Source organism: Trachymyrmex septentrionalis, unplaced genomic scaffold (assembly GCF_001594115.1).
Source record: "Trachymyrmex septentrionalis isolate Tsep2-gDNA-1 unplaced genomic scaffold, Tsep1.0 scaffold32, whole genome shotgun sequence".
Taxonomy (NCBI): domain Eukaryota; kingdom Metazoa; phylum Arthropoda; class Insecta; order Hymenoptera; family Formicidae; genus Trachymyrmex; species Trachymyrmex septentrionalis.
In genome coordinates, this window is record NW_017305485.1 from 446531 (window position 1) to 465961 (window position 19431).

The following is a 19431-nucleotide window of genomic DNA, read 5'->3' on the forward strand; positions in this document are numbered from 1 at the left end:
TCTCCCTCCCTCTCTCTCCCAAACACGGCCTACATATATGTCACGCCAGTTTTAGTTTCCATCGGCGCATAACCGCGTGTGATCCTCGCTAATTGGATGAATGGTTAATACACCGTAAACTTTTGCCACGCTTCGTTCCCTCCCTTCCCCGTCAATCTATTATGTACTCTCTGGTTCTCCTTCTTGCCTCCCTCTATTCGTTCTCATCCTACTTTTTCGTTTTCTACAGCCATATATCCGTCAATGGCTCTCTTTTCGTCCGTTCATCTCCTTTTCCGCCCACCAATTTCCGAAACCAGTTTCTAAATAAACGCGTGTATATGCGTCATATGTCAGAAGCCACGTATAACGGATTCAAAACAAACGTCACGGTACCGAAGAAACCTCATTTTCTCGAGACCTCATTTTGAAAGAGTCGAATTCATTATAAGAGAGGTAAATACGTGAATAAAAATTTGTCTAAGAAACAAGAGGAAACATATTAACAGCTTTGCGTTATAATTTAAATATGTACCACTTTTATATTCGATTTTTATATTATTTTATTAATAATAACAATGTAACAACTAAATAATAAACAATGACAAGTTTCTTTACATTTAAATTACGATTTTCTAATATTCAATAAATCATAGATGCAAACATATAAATCAGCGCTAACAGTTATCGTCAAAGTATTAGCGTGATAATTGATTTAAATGCTTCGTGCGGATCGTAAATATTTTATTGCTAATTAAGCGTAACTTATCGTGAAACACGTAACATCATAAAAAATCGAAAAAAATGTGCTGCGCGTGAATTCATGATGCAAATATTTTCAGAGGATCCCACCTGTCGGGGTGAGATAACTCAGCCGCGAAGAAACAGATAGTACTCGAATGTCATACTGGATTCCGACACGTCTACGTAACAGCGTGCGAGATATGTGCCGGAAACAAGTATCGACAGAGTATGCAGGTGCATCGTCCGAATATGCAGCGAAATATGTGACAGTATGGAAACTTTCATAAGGAGAATAGAGAGAAACTCGAGGAATTCGTTGAATATAGAGATGGAAGTATCGGAAGTCGCATGCTTGTTGAACATTGAATGAGAAGTGAAGCGTACTTTCAATTCGATCGCAGACCCTTCTCTTTCATAACTCAACATTTTCGTCATTAAGTGCTTTTGCAATTAATTCTTAAATTCAGATTCGATTAAATTCGAATCAACTCGAAATTAAATGAAGATGTCGCCCGCGCACGCTGCCCCTTTAACTTTTCACAAAATCCCTTCATTTTTGATGATCAAAGGCAACTCACCGCCCGGAAATTCTGAAACGTTCTAAAATATCGCATAAAATAAAGATGAAGGGTATTATTTGCAATGGAACACGTATTTCTTATTTTCCCCAATGAAACCTAAAGCAAGCGGCATTCATGACGATGCGCAAGTCGTTACGAATAAAATTCCTCGCGCTTCCAATAAAATGGAAGTATTCATGGCGAGATATTTCGCGACACGATCTTTTCGCGCACGTCGCGAAAGTTAAACTGCTGAGTCGGACGCGCGAAAGAATCGGATGGTGCAGAAGCTGTATAAAAGGGCAGGAAACTTGCTCCTGCTATTTCACTGGTTGGACAAGTAAAATTCCACCGGCCGCCGCTAATCACCAGTAATACCGAAATGGGACATACGAACTAAAAGAAGCTTCGGTTTCGTTCGCCAAAAACAGATACGCGACGCCAAACCGGGGAATTAACTTTCAGTTACATCACGATCGAACGGAAGAATAAAAGTTGGTTATTTCTACATCACCACTTTTCTACGATTTGTTGTATAAAATACCTCATTTATAAATTCATTTCATTTATAAACTATCGCAACTTAGAAAGATCAATCTGCAATGCACGAAAGAAACGGTTTTGCTGAGATAGGAATCCAAAAATTTAACTACATAAAAAAAATGTCTGGACTCGAAAGAGGAAGATTTTGATTACCTATATCAATCAGAATTCCGGTTATTTCAACTAAAGTTCTAATAGGTTTAATCAAAAAATTCTGATTCGTCTATTTTCGATCAAAATTTCAATTAATTCAACAAGATATTTTTTTTCAAGACAAATATATAGATCTAAAAATAATTTTGTTTGGATTATCAAAATAATATAATATTATGTAGCATGCTTAAACGGTCGGGCTAAAATGCTAAAATTTTCCGTAACATTGTCACTAACGCTTAAACATTTTACATAATTATTTTGATAATTGAATAAAATTATTTTTAGATCTATATCTAATTAAATTTTTAGATAGTTCAGCAAAATTGTTCTTTCCGTGTGTAAAGTAAAATCGCAAAGCTTATTTAAATTTACTATAATTAAAACAAAACCTCATTCCACACAGTAAAAAACATTTTGTATTTATGTTAAAACGAATCCTTATTAAAATTTTTCCGTGTTGAATTTTCAACACATCCAAATTTTAATTTAATATGATATGATTTAACATAATATGATTGTGTCATTTGAATGTTCTATCTGTTAAATTATAATTTAACATTTCTCAGTGTGTTAAAATAACACAATATCTAGGTAAGTAGTCTAGGTAAACAAATAACATAAAAACAATGTAGTTTTAAAACATAAATTCTAAGAAATAAATGAATAAAATGTGTGTTGATTTAATATATTATAAATGTTAATTTTACTGAAGAAATATATTCTGTACAGCTAATTACATATTTTATATGTAAAAAGATACAGATATTTTGCATTATTTTCTCTTTGTAATAGTAAATATCTCGTAAATATCTGTTAAATCTATATATTGCATATGTATGTTAAATATCACGGAGGAATCGTCTAAATTAAAAATGTAAAAATAGCATCTAATTTCAATTTAATTTAACATAAAATTTCTTTTGAATTGTGTCAAAGTATTACGTTTCTTGGGTTAATTTTTTACATAATATTTGTGTTACTTTCTAATATATTCATCTTATGTTTAATTAACACAAAAATTTGGGTGAATCGTTTGGGACATGTGAATTTAACACAAATTTTTTTACTGTGTACAATTAACAAAATAGTTCAATTCGCAAAATTGTCGTTTTTAAATTATTATACGAGATCTACACAAAACGGCTATCATTTCATTAATTTAAAAAAAAATTTGCATGCAAAAAAATATTCGAGCGTCACCCATTCGAGATGTAATTTTACCTCGATGGACTCCACAAAATGAGAAATAATATCTCGTATAATGAATTATTTGGATTATCCTGTGGATTTTACCTCGTTGCATCATAGACTTCGATATGAAAACAGAGATAAATTTGTGGCGATCGCGGGACGCGCGTAATAATTCTCACTGGGAAATGGTTCTCCACGAAGAATAATCTATGAAGATCTCGCCGCCCGTTAAACCACGACTTTCCTGCTGAATGCATGAATCGGTTGAGATGTATAAAACCGCAAGGCGCTAACAAAGCGGACCGAGAAAGAGAGCAAAAACTACAACGAGATCGGAGTCTTTTAAAACCGTCCCTTGTTTCAGCTGCTCAATATTACAGGAGGTTTGCGTTCGGGTGAGAGGATGCCGTCCGTTGGAGCCAGCGCGTTTTTCCAAATGCGCATATTTTTGCATGTATTTCTACGCCTAATAATGCTTACGTGCAGAAGGACAGAGAAATAAGAGAACGTCGAAAAATGTCGAAAAATATGAGTTATGAAACGTTAAACTGGAATTCTGAATACGATTAAAGCGTTATCGCAGCCATTCACCAAAAAAAAAAAAAACATTTTAAAGGAACAACAATTTACATTCATTTTCGTATCCTTCAGGATTTCTCCATCATTCGCGCTTTAAAGTACGGCTATAATAAGTTACGTAAAAATATTTATTTTCTCTGTCGCTTTAGGAATTGATATAGTTAATAAATACAGTTGGTAACGGATAATTATAATGTTATGGTCGAACGAATAAATTCTATACTGTGAGAAAAATGTTTGGTGTTTGTAATTATAATTGCATGACAAAATAATTATAGCCAAGAACTCCAATTTTAGTTTACTATTACATAATGTTAGTAATAACTATATTTATATGAGGTTACTAGATAAAATTATAAATAGTTAACTACACTGAGAAAAATATCTGTTTGATATTTGAAATTTTGATTGTATGTGTGCGTGTGTAAAAACAAAGGAACTAGAATTTTCTGATTAAATCTACCAGAATTCTAGTTGAGAGAGAGAGAGAGAGAGAGAGAGAGAGAGAGAGAGAGAAGCAGAATTCTGAACATAATTAGAATCTTCTGATTCGCTCATTTTCAACTACATATTTTTCTCGACGTATTATTTACCATTCTACCTATATATAAAAAATATATAATTACCACTGAAAATTATCAACTTTAAATTGTGTAGGTAGTACTTGATTATATTCGTTTGTTTTCTCGCTTCAAATATCATGACTTTTTAACCGAGTCTATTCTAGGACCAGTGTTTTACATCCATGAAAATCGGAGAAGAAACGTTTAGGATCTTGAAACGGGACAGGTGATAAAATGCTAGTTCGCTCCACTTTTCGTTGAAGACACGCGACCATTAACCGAAACGAAAGGCTCAGCATATAACGATGAAACTTTCTAGCTCCAACATAAAACGGTAAAAAGAATCTATATCGAATAAATCGATAAGGCCCCGTAACGTAACTTCTCACGTAAACATTAAGCGAGAACGAGTGAAAAAGCAGAGAAAGCTGAACCGGATCAGAATATTAAGGCAGAAAATGCGAACGATAGTAAAATCTATTCAAATTCTCATGTAAGTCTGAAATATTCTTAAACATTTCAATTATAACAACAGACTCTTGAAATTAATCAATAGTAACGATTTAACAAAATTATTTATGCATATAATTAGTAGGAATTTTATGCGGATAAATTTCATCTCGATTTTTCCGTCGCATGACACAAATGTTATTATTTAATAACATACGGTCGGTCGAAATTATTGCTTAATGCACGTCGCACGGAATTAATGTGCAAAATTTAGTCATTGCATCCAACTCTCCATTGTTCCTATTAATAGGATTTCGTTCACCTAAAACTGGCGACTATTTGCAATCCGGCTTAACGAGTTTGTCAATGCAGTTTATACATCTTTTATGAGACGGGGAATAAAATTCACCCGAGGTCGCAATCAAGAACTCCGGCGACAACTGGAGATGTCCCTGAGACGAAAGCGGAGTGAGATATCCTTATAGTTGATTCCGAGATAAAAGCGGCAATTCGAGTAAACCGCGTATCCGTACATACAGGCATTGTCTTCCTTGTTACGACTTGACTTCCTTGTTCTTTTCACACGACGCGACACCCGACTTTTTACCGCGATGATATTAAAGAATCGCGACAATACTTTCGTATGTTGAATACTTTCGTTGTTTGGTCGTCTCGACAGCAACAGGATGTTATTTGAATGTGAATGCGAATGCCAAAGTTCTCAGTTCTTTACGAAGGTTACTCAAAATGACGTTGTACTTATGGAAATATATACCAAAACATATGTTCAACATTTATCGCACAAACATAATAGGTATTAAGCTGCGTGATTGAGCTACGGATTCCATGTTTTTAACATCTGTGCTGCGTTAACCCTAAATGTTCAAAATTATCGTAATTATTTCGTACAATATTATTGATGCATCCTCGAAGCCTCTTAGACGACCAATATTACTGTATACATTATCGATCGTCTGAAGGATATATTAAATTTCCAGATTGTTTATTTTAAATTGGATTTCTTTTAAAATAAAATAGTATAAAACAATTGTAATATTAAGAGAGCAACTAGAAGCCGCTATAAACAATTTAAAAGAGTCTAGAGGCTCAATATAATTAGGCGAACAATAAGATTGTGCAATAATGATTCGTGATCGTTTTGAGGCTCGTTTTCACAATATATGATTCCCTAAAGATTAAAAGTTATAAAGAGATTTATTAATAAAGTACATTCACGGATTTCTTGATAACCTTTAATCTTTAAATAACTACATATTGTGAAGATGAGCCTGCTTCCATCGATGTAAGAACTTTATTCTTGATCCAATTTACTCTTTATCTTTTTTTTCATTCTTAATATTAGAAAAAGACAAATAGTAACTAAAACTAAGGTTAAAGTTAATCGTACATTGGTAGGGAAGGGGCATCAGAAAAACAACGCAGTATATTAAATCATATTATCTGTCTCAATTAGATACTTTATAGAGCGAGAGAGAGAGAGAGAGAGAGATCTTATTCTTTCTTAAACTAATAGTGACAACTTCATAGGAATGCGCGTGCAGTCTATACTTATTACATTTATTATTGTTGCTCAATGTCGCAAATATGCGTATCTGACTGCTAGAACAGAGGCTAGAATTGAGAACGAAAAAGCTATAATTGCTGTAATTTCATATTCTTCGAAAATTGTCTTGTTATCTTGTTCGAAGAAGACTGCATTTATCAAGAAAGAGAGAGAAAGATAATTAGATGTAATTGTTTGTGACGCACGAGAGTAAATGTATTTTTCTGCATACTTCCTCAAATGAAGCAACGTTATTCAGCAAGACAATTGTTCACGCGTTATTTAATTAATGAATTTATAATTTGCATTCAAATAATAGTCACTGATACCTTGGGGTTTATTCATTAAACTTCTTTAAATCTCCAATTTTAGGAATAAATCATCCGATTAAATTTGTGCTGGAATATATTACGCAAATTACTTAAAATTACCATTGAATATTACTAATATTAATATTTGATGTGCCAATTAACTGCGTATTACTATTAGAAATGACTATCTAATAGCCGGATATAATTACGAAATTAATACGCAATTGAATTCGGTCGATGCGCATTAATATATAACGGCGTCAACTCGCATTTGCAACTAACTTCGAAACGCCATGAGTATCTTTTTGCATTACGAAATTACGGTACCAGAAATGTTCTGAATTGACACAAGCAAGCGCACAATATAACATGAACATTTCAGGCAGTATCACGAATTGGTGAAATTAGAGTCTTTTTATTTTTTTTTTATCTCAATGTCTTGCATGATTCATTCCTTTCTTTTATTCAATATAAAGAGAAAAAAAGAGAGATGAATTGTGCAAAATGTTCAACTGAAAAAATAGACCTTAGCTCGCCCTGCAAATCTAAGACTTGTTTTATAGTTATTTAAAAATTATTTTAAAAATTCTTCAATGAACTTCATTGATGAGTTTCTTGGTAATCTTTAATCTTTAGGTAACCATATATTATAAAAATAGTTAAGTATGTAACGAATGTCTTCATGAGCAAAAATTATTCATACAGAAAAAATTTTTATAAAAAAAGATGTATTTGTGTGTGTGTAAGAAATAAATATTAATTAGCAAGTTTATATAGTGAGTACATTCTATCTAATATAAACGAAAAAGCCTTGCGTGTTCCCGAGATGAGATCTTACAATTAGAAGCTAAACTTCTTGATAGTACAAATACTTCTTTTGTATTCAAATAATGCGATTTTTCATTTGTATTTATTTTTAAGATAATATCAATTTCAATTATTACATACCTTTTTAGGTAAAATAATTTTAAAAACTATACTGTCTATTTTATTCTTTGTTAATAAATTGCTAATTAATATTTTTACTTTTTAAAAATAAGGTTTTTTAGAAAGATATTTCTTTTGTAAGATAACTTTTTGTACTCACTATATTTAATTTAGCTTTCTGTACAAAAACAATATTGTGCTACACGTTTAAATGTGTAAATCCGTTTTTATGTATACAGTATAGTGCGTTATTTTTGTACGCAAAAAAAAAAACCAAATCGCACATATATAAAAGCACTTATTACACATTTAGGATTTGCAGTGTATAGTGCACGACTCTTTTCACATCAAGAGATTTATTTTTTATTACACTGAAAAAAAAGATTGGTTGCTGCAACAATTTAGATAGTAAAATATGGCATAGCATTTTTATATGGCTGCAGCAATCAGTTTTTCGTTGTAGCAGCAAATTTTTAGTTGTGTTAGCCTATCCGCAATGTCAGTATATGATTTTGATATGGCAGCTATATAAAAATGCTATGCTATATTTTACTATCTAAATAGTTGCAACAACCGATCTTTTCTTTTAGTCTACTGTACTAAACTAGAACTTTTTGTCGCGCTCATCAATTTTAAATAATACCACCAATAATAAATAAGCTGGCATTACCGTCATTTTTACGTTAAATTTTTCGATAAATAACAGCTTTTTTGTTGAGTTATCTGACTTGATAAGTACAAAATAGTATACTAGTTCAACTATTAAAAGCAGACTTATTCAGACAAGTCTATTCGCGTTGCACGCACTTCGCATCTTCGTTTTCTCTTTAACGTTCAAATGTATATTTATCTCATTTTAAGTGCAATAATTTTCAGGAATTTCAAGCAATGTGAATAGACCTGGTCCGAGAGATCACATTTGTCTTTGCACTCACCTGTCATCGCCGCGCCGCGGGTATCCACCGTCGCAGAGATCCTCGAGATGCACCTCCAGAGAGCCCGGCGGGATCGGACAGTCGGTCGCGTGTGGTCCAGTCGCACAAGAAGCAGCACTGCACTTTCGCGTAACGGAAATCCACTCTTTCTTCGGAGGCTCCGGAGAGACACGCGCGCGGGAATCACTCTCCTCGGCGTGCAATCAACACCACGCGCGCGATCGCGGTCCGCGCGGAATGGCGAGTGTCGTTCAAAGTCAAGGGAGAGCGGCGTCGAAATTCAAGCGCGTCACGTGACGCGTCTCCGCCGCCGTGATTGGCCGTCGCGCCTTTTCTCCCGCGCACTGCTCGCCGCACTTCACGTTTCCCGCGAACGGGATGAATTGAGGCTCGCGACGCGACGTGACGCGGCGATTCTTCTCCGGTAATTGTCGCAGAATCGCGCGGGCGGTTTCGTCAAGATCCTTCACGCGATTACATGAAATTCTTCCCGGTAAAATCGCGACACGCGCCGATCGTCCACTCCATCCGCGAGAATTCAATTCAGACGCGCCATAATGAATGTATTCGCGCGCGCAACTTCACACTGATTCGCGAATGGAGGTTATTGCCAACCGAAATCTTCGTGAATTTTTCCGCACCTTTTTAATTGAGTAACTCCCAGTTCCTTCACAAGCTCCAATTCGGTAGACGAAAATAAAAACGTTCGTGGAAAACAAGATCGTTTTATATGTGCGCAATAAACTTGGTTAGTTCCATCAGAAATGGAAAATTTCAAGACGGTGCAGTATAAACCGAAGCAAAATCACCTCTACCCCGGGGTCGAATAGTTTTGACAAACACACAAAAATCTTCTGAATGTCTTTCTGAGCTAGAGACACTACGCAGAATTCCACCGATGTCTCCTTCTTCTTTAATTACGGCACTTAGTCCTGGGAGTAAAAGTCAATACGGGCAGAAGCTCGCGAGTGCTTCAGACGAACAGAAGAGGCGTTATGTTGATGGACAAAAAGTCAAGAAGTGGAACAGAATGGAAGTCTCGATTCCTCCAACGTCGAATTCCGTCATGAATCTCGGCGTTAACATTCGCGAGTGGCGTGAAGCGCGACTCGAATTCGAGTTTCGTCACGTGACGCTCGCCGGCCAATCGGGATCCGTCGTAGACTCGGCCTCGTCGCTGCGTCCGTAAAATTCGAAATTCGCCGTTCAAATTCGCGGAATCGCGGCGTGACCGCTTGTTGTTTCTCCCTCGTGTTTACGTCTCGTCCTCGCGTATGAGGTGACGCAGGAACAGCCGCTTACTCGCGAAGAAAATAACGGACGATCGCCGGGAACGCGACGCGACGTTCGACGGTGTTCCTCGAGACGGCGAGAGAGGAGAGAGAACTTAGCTGCGTCAGATAATACACCCACGAAGGGAGAGGATCCGGACGGGTCTCCCGCCGCGAGGAAACAACACGATGGTAACGTCGTGGAAGGACGAGAGGTGAGCGAGCGGCACGGCCAGTTCCTGCGCCACTCGTCCTCCTTCTTTCTCTCTCTCCCCCTCTCTCTCTCTTTCTCTCTCTCTCTCCCTCTGTCTCACTCCTTCTCTACCACCTTGCGGGCGTACGCGGCTACGGCCGTGCCACGCGGAGCTCGACCGCGTCTCGCGGAGAATTATACGCCGTAGACTTACATCGAAAGGAAATAACGAGAGACATTGGCGCACACGGGACGACAGGACATTGTACGACGCGACCTCCGCAATCCGCGGAAGGACTGTCGTCCGACTACGTTCGCCCGCGCCCCGCCATTGGCGTCATGGACGTAGAGCGCAGAGGACGCAGGCGGCAAGAGCAGAAGCGAGAACGAGGCTGCGCGCGACGGAGAAGGAGCGGGCGGCGGAGTGGGGGAAGGGAGGGAGCGTGGATCGCTGGCGCGGACGGCGGGCAGTGGGCGGTGGGCCGGGATAGGCCGGGGGTGGTGAGAGTGAGAGAGTACGATCGAAGACCTTGCGACGTACTGGTACGTGACACGACGTGCGCGACGAGGATGGACACGGCGCGGCGCCACGACCCGGAGGCCGGAGCAGGGTGATCGAGAGCGAGAGGGATGCTTCGCAGGATCGTAGGCAGCTACCGCGGACGCCACGGCGACGCGACGCGACGTCGTCGTCGCCTCATCCACGTCGGTAAGTACGTTTCTCCCCTTCATTATTGACTCGCGTGCCGCGAATGCTTCTCCCTGGGTGCGCATCGATCCTCGCTCTCGTCGAGATATTTGAATTCCGAAATGATTATGCGTACCGCGCTGTGTGTATTTCGCATCCATAAGTATACGAGAAATGAGAAAATGTTTTTTTCTTTCTTTCGATTTGGAATTATGGAACGAAGATGTTTTCTGAGAAATCGTGCGCCAAGTTTTGACTTTGTTACATTTAGACCGATATTTCATAGTCCATTCTTATTGTAGAACCTTCTTAAGGAGAGTCTAAAGTGACAGAATTGTCAACGTTACAGGTTTAAAAGTACTCCGAATTGTTGTACAAATTGTAAGTTCTTGTACACAATTAAAATACGCATTAAAAAAAGGATACGAGAGAAGATCTATTCAACGAGAAATAAAAAACAATTAGATTTATTGTTATTGCAATTTTTAAATCTTTTTCGATACCTCGTTAATCGACCGTTTTCTTGTACCTTTTTTTTTGTATATGTTTTTATTGTATAAAAGGATTTTGCAATCTGTGTATAGCCAATTCGGGACATCTTTAATCTGTAATGTCGATTATTCTGTATTATTTTAAGATCCCTTAAAGTAACGTCTTAAAATGCTTAGATGACAACTCTGACTAGCTTGTGACATTTTAAAATCTAAAGTCGTCCCTTAGATGGCTTGAATACGAGAATCGACTATGAATACTGATATGAATACTGGCCGTAGCCATTTAATTGTTGTTTATTGCAAATACACATTTCAGTGTAACTTGTATTGCTCTTGCAAACTATTTGTTAAACTAAAAAATCTTTGTCGATGCATATAAGAGCTATTTCTTTTTGTATTATAGAAATATTTCTTATTTTACCAATTTCTAAATTTTTATAAACATACACTATTAATGGAATCAAAGAAACAATGGTAACTTAAACCTTTCAATTAAATAATCTTTTGTTATTTTTAATTTCTATATCTGTATATGTTATTTGCAATTTCTATATCAAAAATATAAATCAATTCATGTCTGCGATTAGTTTCTAAGTAAAAACGTCATCCATATTAATGCATTTATGCCCGTTTCTATGTGATTTAATTTTAATCTCGGTTCAACTTGCTCTTCATCTTTTTTTAATTCTTAGTCTAGAGCGAGATGAAAAGTTAATTAAAAACCAAGATTAAAATTAAGCTACATTAATAGAAACGGGCATCAGAAAAAAATAAAGAGTATTGATAGAGTAAATAACTTAATATAAATAACAAACTAAATTTGAGTTGAACTTAATACATTTCTTTTTTTTACTAGGATATTTTTTTAAATTGTTTAAATCTATTAATGTAACAAAATATCGAAATGATAAAAAATAACTCTTAAATTGAGTATAATTTGATGGATATAATTATGAATTTAAGTGTATTTTTTACGTGAGTATTAGTCACAGAATTTTAGGAAATGTTCGCGCTGATTATAGCATTTTTCATTGCAGTGCACATTAAAGCTGTTGTACACTAATCTGAATATAAAAGTGAGATATCTTAATTAATAAAATACCCAATGTATATTTTATCAAATAGCACAATAAAATGTATTGAGGTTTAATTTTGCGGTTTAATTTGTTCTATATTTTTATTAAACGAGCATCTCTTTACGTCGATTTGTGTACAACAGCTTTAAGTGCACTGAGTGCGCACCAGTTCTGCCAGTGAAAGACGCTATTAGATTATTGGGTCAATTCTAAGTAGATTCGTAAAGCTCGTTATTTGTTCACCTAATACTTGTAAGAACTTATGACTGATGTTATAATTTTATGCTATGTACCGTAAGATGTACGATTATTTGTAAATATCTACGATTTCTTGTAAACCTTACAGCTAGCGGAAAGTTGTCTGTAAAGACGTTGCATATAGTTTTGTTTATAAGCGCTTACAAGTTCTTACAAGTTTTACGAGGACAAGTTACGAGCCTTATGATTTTGCGTAGAATTCACTCATATAGTTTTAGTTTTACATTTGTGTGTGTGGAGGGATAATATTATCTAAAAAAAAACTTCTATTTACAAAATAAACGTTCTAAACTATTAGCTGCGTTCAGCAGAAAAAGCAGATTTGCAATTGTAAAATTCTTTAATATGCTTCATTCTTATCCTTAGTTCTTTACTGGATTTAAATATATAAATGAATCAAATTAAAGAATTTTAGAGAAACAGCAGTTACAAAGCTGCTTTTTCTGTTGAACGCAGTCATTATCGAGAAGAATCAAGTACTATCATTTAGTTGGGAATAATTTTAAACATATCTAGCAACTAGCAAAATGTAGGAAAAGCGAAAAATACAAAAATGTTTTTATTTAATAGGATACATTTCACAGCAACGCGATCAAAATACAGTAAGAAATTTACGTTGCAATTTTAATTATAGAATGTTAATTTGGAAAGTCTGTGATTTAAAAAGCGCAGAGTTTTTGTGATTTTCTCTCAATCAGTGACCGAATTGGACTTTCGTGTATCGTGTTATAATTGAACGCTATCGTACAGCTTTTCTGAAAACACCCGTTGTTAAGTCGGCCCTGGTTCTCGGTTAGGTTAGTCACGAGAAGGGAAGAGTGGCATCGAGAGGGGCAAAGGGAGACCGACCACCGAGTCGAACGACCGGTCGAGTTTGCGCACTGGACAACCGGAGTACAAACTTTTTCCGCGTTGCATGGGCCAACTTATATGCATCCGCGGCCTGCGGTAGGTCGGCCTTTAAAATCCGCCGCGATTTGTCCTTGAGACGGGGAGCCGAATCAACAATCGCGCACGCACACACATAATCCGAGATACTTCCTTTCGCGGCGAGAACCGCTCCGCGTGCGATCGTTCACCGGCGTTGACCCTCGGCGATCTCTCTGTCCGTATCGATCCTAGACTAAACTCTAGATTTCGTTCCTAACAACGGATTTTGAGAAACAAGATCGTGCAACGTAAATCTCCGTCTAAGAAACGTCCGGATTTCCTTTCCTTGATTAATCGTTGGTTAATCTTTAAAGAATTCGAAATGAGAAACTTGATAAAAGTTATTTTACGAAGAATTTTTCCAACTCCCACGGACCTTGCCGGTCTCTATTGAAAATATTATAACATTTCCATGTCATTTACGATAAAATCATCTTTCCTTATTTTATTCGAAACGACTCGTAATTTTTACTCTTAATTTTAATTTTTATACTTTCGTTTCCTTACTTTAATAACGCTAATTATAAACGTAAATCAAATTTCAAGCAGTCCAATAGCTGAAATATAAAAAGATTTTTATACCTCTCGTGCATGCATTATGTGGCGTAGCGTTAGTTTTTAGAATTAGAATTCTTATTATAAGTTCCTTATTGTTGTTAAAAAAATTTTAAAACTTTTAAATTTAAAATTTCGTTGCTATGAAATATTAATTTCGTTTGAAATTTCTTTTTTCTACGCTTTACATGTTGCTAGAAAAAAATAAATTTCTTTTCGAACAAAGAGGTAAAGGAAAACGTTGTCGATTATCTAATATTTCCTGTCCTGTAAGATCCAAGTAATGTGAAACGAATTTGTGGAATATGATTCTTCTAACGGTAGGAACACCTAATTGCTAAACGATAATGGTCATACACTGGCGCGTACAATTTTCTTTTGCATATGCTTGAAGCATATAAAATACGCTCGCTCAATTATGAAATTGCATTACTCGGGAAAAGTGGAACAAGTAAACGGATTAAATGCATGTAATGCACGCGCCGCTCGAGGCTGTTACTGTCTAGTTTTATACGCAAAGTTTACAAGCGCATCGATGCATTTACCCGATCAAATGCTTGCACGATCGTCTGTTGCATACCTTCGTTGTTTCTATTACAAGAAACATTTACGTTTGTAATCATTTGTCGCAATTTCTAAATGTTTACATTACATAGCTACTAAACGCCGTTGATGCTAAATGAAGTAACATACGAGTAATACGAAGAAATCAACTTTCAGAGATGCAAAACCGTTATGTTTAGAAAATCTTGTGCTACATATAGAAAATTATAAAGAAACTGTGGAATCGATAAGAAATTTCGAGCAATTTAATTTAGATATTGTACGAAAAATCATTTATAACATTTATTTGAAGATTGTAATTAAAAGAGCAGATTTAGCACATAAACAGGCTAATATCAGATAATTTAAGGCTTTAGTTTAAAAAAATCTTTGGATTCAAGTAAGACAAAAAACTGCAAATTGACTTTCTTTATTGCAGAGGAGAGAGAGAGAGAGAGAGAAAGAATATAGATAATAATAAATATAGAGGAAAATATACTAAGAAATATTAATAAGGAATAAGAATCTTTTATTAATATATCGAAATAATAATAATGTTTTACACATATTATTAAGTATTATTTTCATGAATAATTTCTTTAGCGAGAAATTATTGGAAAAATAACTAAATAATAACGTAAAAATATTTAAATTCGCGTTGTACTTGTAACAAATTTAGAAAATATTTAATACTCAGGAGAATTCTTTTCTTGCAAAGTTTCTTTCACTCTTGGAAAAATTTCTTTCCTGCAATAAATTTATCCCCTTCCACATATATATACGTATATAGATAATTGACATAAGTCTTTTATTACCATATAAACTATTTCGAAGTCTTAAATTAGATGAAGCGTTAGCAGGAGCTATTTACGGCAGTTTAGGATGCAGAGCGGTAACTCGCGTTCAAGTGTCTATAGATCGTATAACACTTTGTAATGCACCAGTGGCGGTTCATTTGGATATTAGGCCATAGTAACGCGTATCCCCGGCTACGGAGACGTGAAACTTTGCCTACGGTTAATCGAATCAAGCAATCCCGCTCGAGACGCCGCGCCGAGCCATGCTTTAATTAGTATCCCAACCTCGACCGCTTAATTCACTCGCGTTTTGACCTTGAACGTCGAGTCTCCCTTCGTCTTGCCTGCCCTTAACGCGAATACCCTTAACGTGACTCTCGTTCTCGCGTACCGACAATAAAATTTCCATTAAAAGAGTGAAATACCCGTTTCTTTCTCCCTTTCTCGAATTCCACCGTTTTTGATTACGAGACGCAGACGTGGAAAGTAGGTACGCGACTCAGAGGACGATGTAAAAATTTATTCGCTCCCGCCGTACTTATTTCGCCCTTATCTAGACGTCGACGTCGGCGGGATAAGTACCGACGAGAGAAAAGAGGGCAAAAAATAAGTAAGAGAAAAAGGATTGCACCGGTAGGAGACGGAAGCACGAAAACGTAAAGAGACCGGATGAAGGTGGAAACGAGGAGGACGAAGTTGGGGAAAACCCGGCGAGCATTAAGACCAGATTGAAAATTGAATTATTAACGAGCGACCTGCCGCCCGGCATGTAAATCATACGGAAATATTACTTTTCTTTTCCGAGGGAAAAATGTGGCTCGAACGCGAGACATCATCCGGATGCAGTTTCGTTTTACGAGCAATCTTCTATCTTCTTTCCCTTCTTCCATTTTTCCTTTAATCTTGAATTTCTTTATTTTTCCCCCCCTTTTCTTTCACATTGGTTAAACGTTTCTTGTCCAATTTTACGCCACGTCACAAGTTATCGTTCCCGCGAGACCCACTTGCGTAAAATGCACCGTGCATTACGCATATTACGGGTGTTCGCTTATTATCACATCTAATTTGTATCGCTCGTCGACAAACGATATCTTGAACGACGTGAATCACGTGAAGTAGGAATTTTTGATTATTCCAGCTACTCTTTTACTTTCTTAATTTCAAATATTTAATTTCAATTATTTGAATTTAATTATCTTAAATTTATACAAAATTAATACCAATAATATTAATAAAAGCATTCACGATGATGTTCCATCTCTGAAACTTAGAGTTTGCTCGTATCTTTTTTTACTTTTACCAGGTATAGAGCTCATTCTACAATGCATAAACGCAATAATGAGTGGTTGCAGTTGTAAGAATTGGCCAGTCGAATATTCTTACGCGATTGGTCAATTCTTACAACTGCAACTACTTGTACGAGTATTTATGCTTACGCAATTGCAGAGAGTGGGCCTTACAGAAACTATTACTGTTGAGGATATAATAATCCTGCGAAATAAACACCCTGTACATGCCGTTCGTAATTCCAGTCCGCTGTTTTATTCACTTCCCCGGACAGCTAATATACCTCGTTTAATTGAATACCAAATATTCCCCCATCAGCACGGCATGATATTTGTATTGAAGAGCATCGCCGATTCGCACGGACGTGACCGTAACTTCTTCCCCCAACGCCCTCGGGATAATTTTCGCGAAATTTCTCGAGCATTGTTAGAACGAAGCGAGAATGCAGTAGCACCGCTGCGACCCGCTTCCAATATCCGCGAGCGGCACTGACAGATGCGCCTGTACAGCAGCAAACCCCGACTACGAGGCAGTCACGAACGGCTGGTGCGCCAGGCGACACGTTGCAAACGCAGAACGTGGTGAATGGGAGAGTTGGAAAGTTATTCGGGACGCGTCACCATTACCGCCGGCAACACGCCCCTTTTTGCGCCGAAATCAATTTCTACAAGACTCTTTTTCCTTTTCTTTTTTTTTTTTTTTTAATTCAGCGGGCCAGTGCAACTTCTTTAAAGAGAGAATTAGCAAAAAAAAAAAAAGATAATTATAATGTAATAAAAGATACATCTTCCGCTTTCTTTGTGACGTAACATTTTTGCATGGAAAGAATAATGCTGCCGAAAGATATAAAAATTAAATATAAAATTTTGCTGGATATAGATCTGAAAATGTAACTTCGGACTATCAAAATAATTTTGTTAGAAACTTAAAAATAATAAGCGATGCTGCAAAAAGTTTGATATTCTACAAAAGCAAACGACCGGTATTGAATTTTCAATAAAATTATTTTTAGATCTGCGTATATATCGAATAAAATGTTAGATCTCTCGGAAAAATATTTCTTCTCAAAGCGAGATATCACAAATATATTTGTGATATCGCTTTGAAAGTACTAAAGAAAGAAAGAATCGGGTAAAACTAATAATGAGCAATGGAAAGAAAATGAATAATGCGCAGTTCAACTCGGGCACGTATTTACATGTGTCGCTTTATAATATTTAGAGAGCTGTTTTTACTTGCCTATTAAGGTACATGAAATTACACAGCCGATAATGGCTTATTGTGATAAAAACAGACGGTATAATTTATTATTGCGGGAAGAACAAAAGTACTGTACATTCCCCATTGTTGCTCTCATTTCCACAGCATACACGTTGCAATATGTCATAGTCAAAGCCCGGTATTAATGATCGCATACGTACTCAGGGACAATTACGCGTGATTTGTTAGGCGACTATAATTTAAACGGTACTACGAATGATACTACAAATATTTCGCGCTTGCAAATGGTTCTGCAATCGATGGCCGATTAACGCGTAACGTTTAAAGCGTGGACGAGGATAACGCCGCTGGTCTTTGTTGTATTTTTTCATCGTTTCGGTTAAACTGATGAAGAGAGTGTTTGTATTTTGTATTCCGATGCGCGATCGTAGGCAGTGTAGATCGTAAAAACGAGTTGTAAAAATCTGTCGGTGCAGGCGGCCTGCGGCAAAGAGGAAAATCAAAAAGTTACACTTTTTACGCATGTCATATTTTTTCGATGACACTCGACTTTCAATCCTTTTCAATCAAAGTTGTTATTTTTATTTACGCGTTTTTATTTATTGCGCTGCAAGCTTATAACTCCATTAAAATGCGCATTCGAAGATTATTAGCGTTCTTTTTTAATGTATTTCAGCAATATTATTATTATAGGATATTATATAATAACATTGCGCATTTGTATTAACTGAAAGACTTATTCCGTTATAGATAAAACGAAAAAATTATAAAATAATAAAACAGGAAAAAGGCACTAATATTATTTTCAATAGAAACACGTAACACGTAGCAGCAGTTTCATTACAGTATCTAAAAATGTTATATTTTTTTACAAGCAATTATGAAATATTTACATCGCGGGAAATGTTGTTTCCAACAAGTCCATCGGGCAAGTTAAAAAGTTAGCTTTTAACGTTTAATCAATATGCACATTTACAAAAAATTAAATTTTAAAAATTAAATAACATTTTAATTCTTCCAATGGAATATTCTATTAAATTACTCTTTTTATAATTATATGAGGTTATTCGTCGGAAGACAAACTCTACAAGAAGTAAGTGTAAGGTGATATAGCACGGACGGACAGATAGTTAATGAGACTTTGTTTGTTGAACTTACCACATACATTTGTGCGTTTCTTGATAAACTATATAAATAGTGAATGGTTGGCTCACGGAAACTATCGTTTTGTCGAAAGCTGCCATATCGGCAGGAAAGGATCCTTTTCCCCGGCGAAACGCTTTTCCCGCCATAGCAATAGCTCCGGGCGAATATATACGCGTAACTATAGAAATAACGAATGTATGTATGGTGCATCTATGTAACAAAAATAGGTTTGTAAAAAGTCATCGGTCGGCCGCACGGGAATCGACATTTCCGCTTCCGGCGCATCGGACGGCTAACAAACGCGAGTACAAAATGGTCTGCTCTGCTTAATTGAGCGAATAACATGGAAACGATTTGTCAAGCGATATCGCGTGAAGGTATTGCAAAGTGTAAATGGATTACGTACAATGGATTACAACTATGTGAAATCATTCGGGAGACGCGCAAAAGGAACAGAAATGTAAGAACGG

General features: G+C 36.3%; 1 protein-coding gene across 1 annotated transcript in view; it reads right to left on the bottom strand.

The window, feature by feature from the left end:
- Positions 1-9160, bottom strand: part of LOC108750006 (alpha-mannosidase 2) — a 189784-nt gene extending 180624 nt beyond the window's left edge. Inside the window, exon 1 of the mRNA XM_018489167.1 lies at positions 8503-9160. The gene's annotated coding sequence lies outside the window, so the exon portion shown is untranslated. The remainder of the gene's footprint in view (positions 1-8502) is intronic.
- Between the last annotated feature and the right edge of the window lie 10271 nt (positions 9161-19431).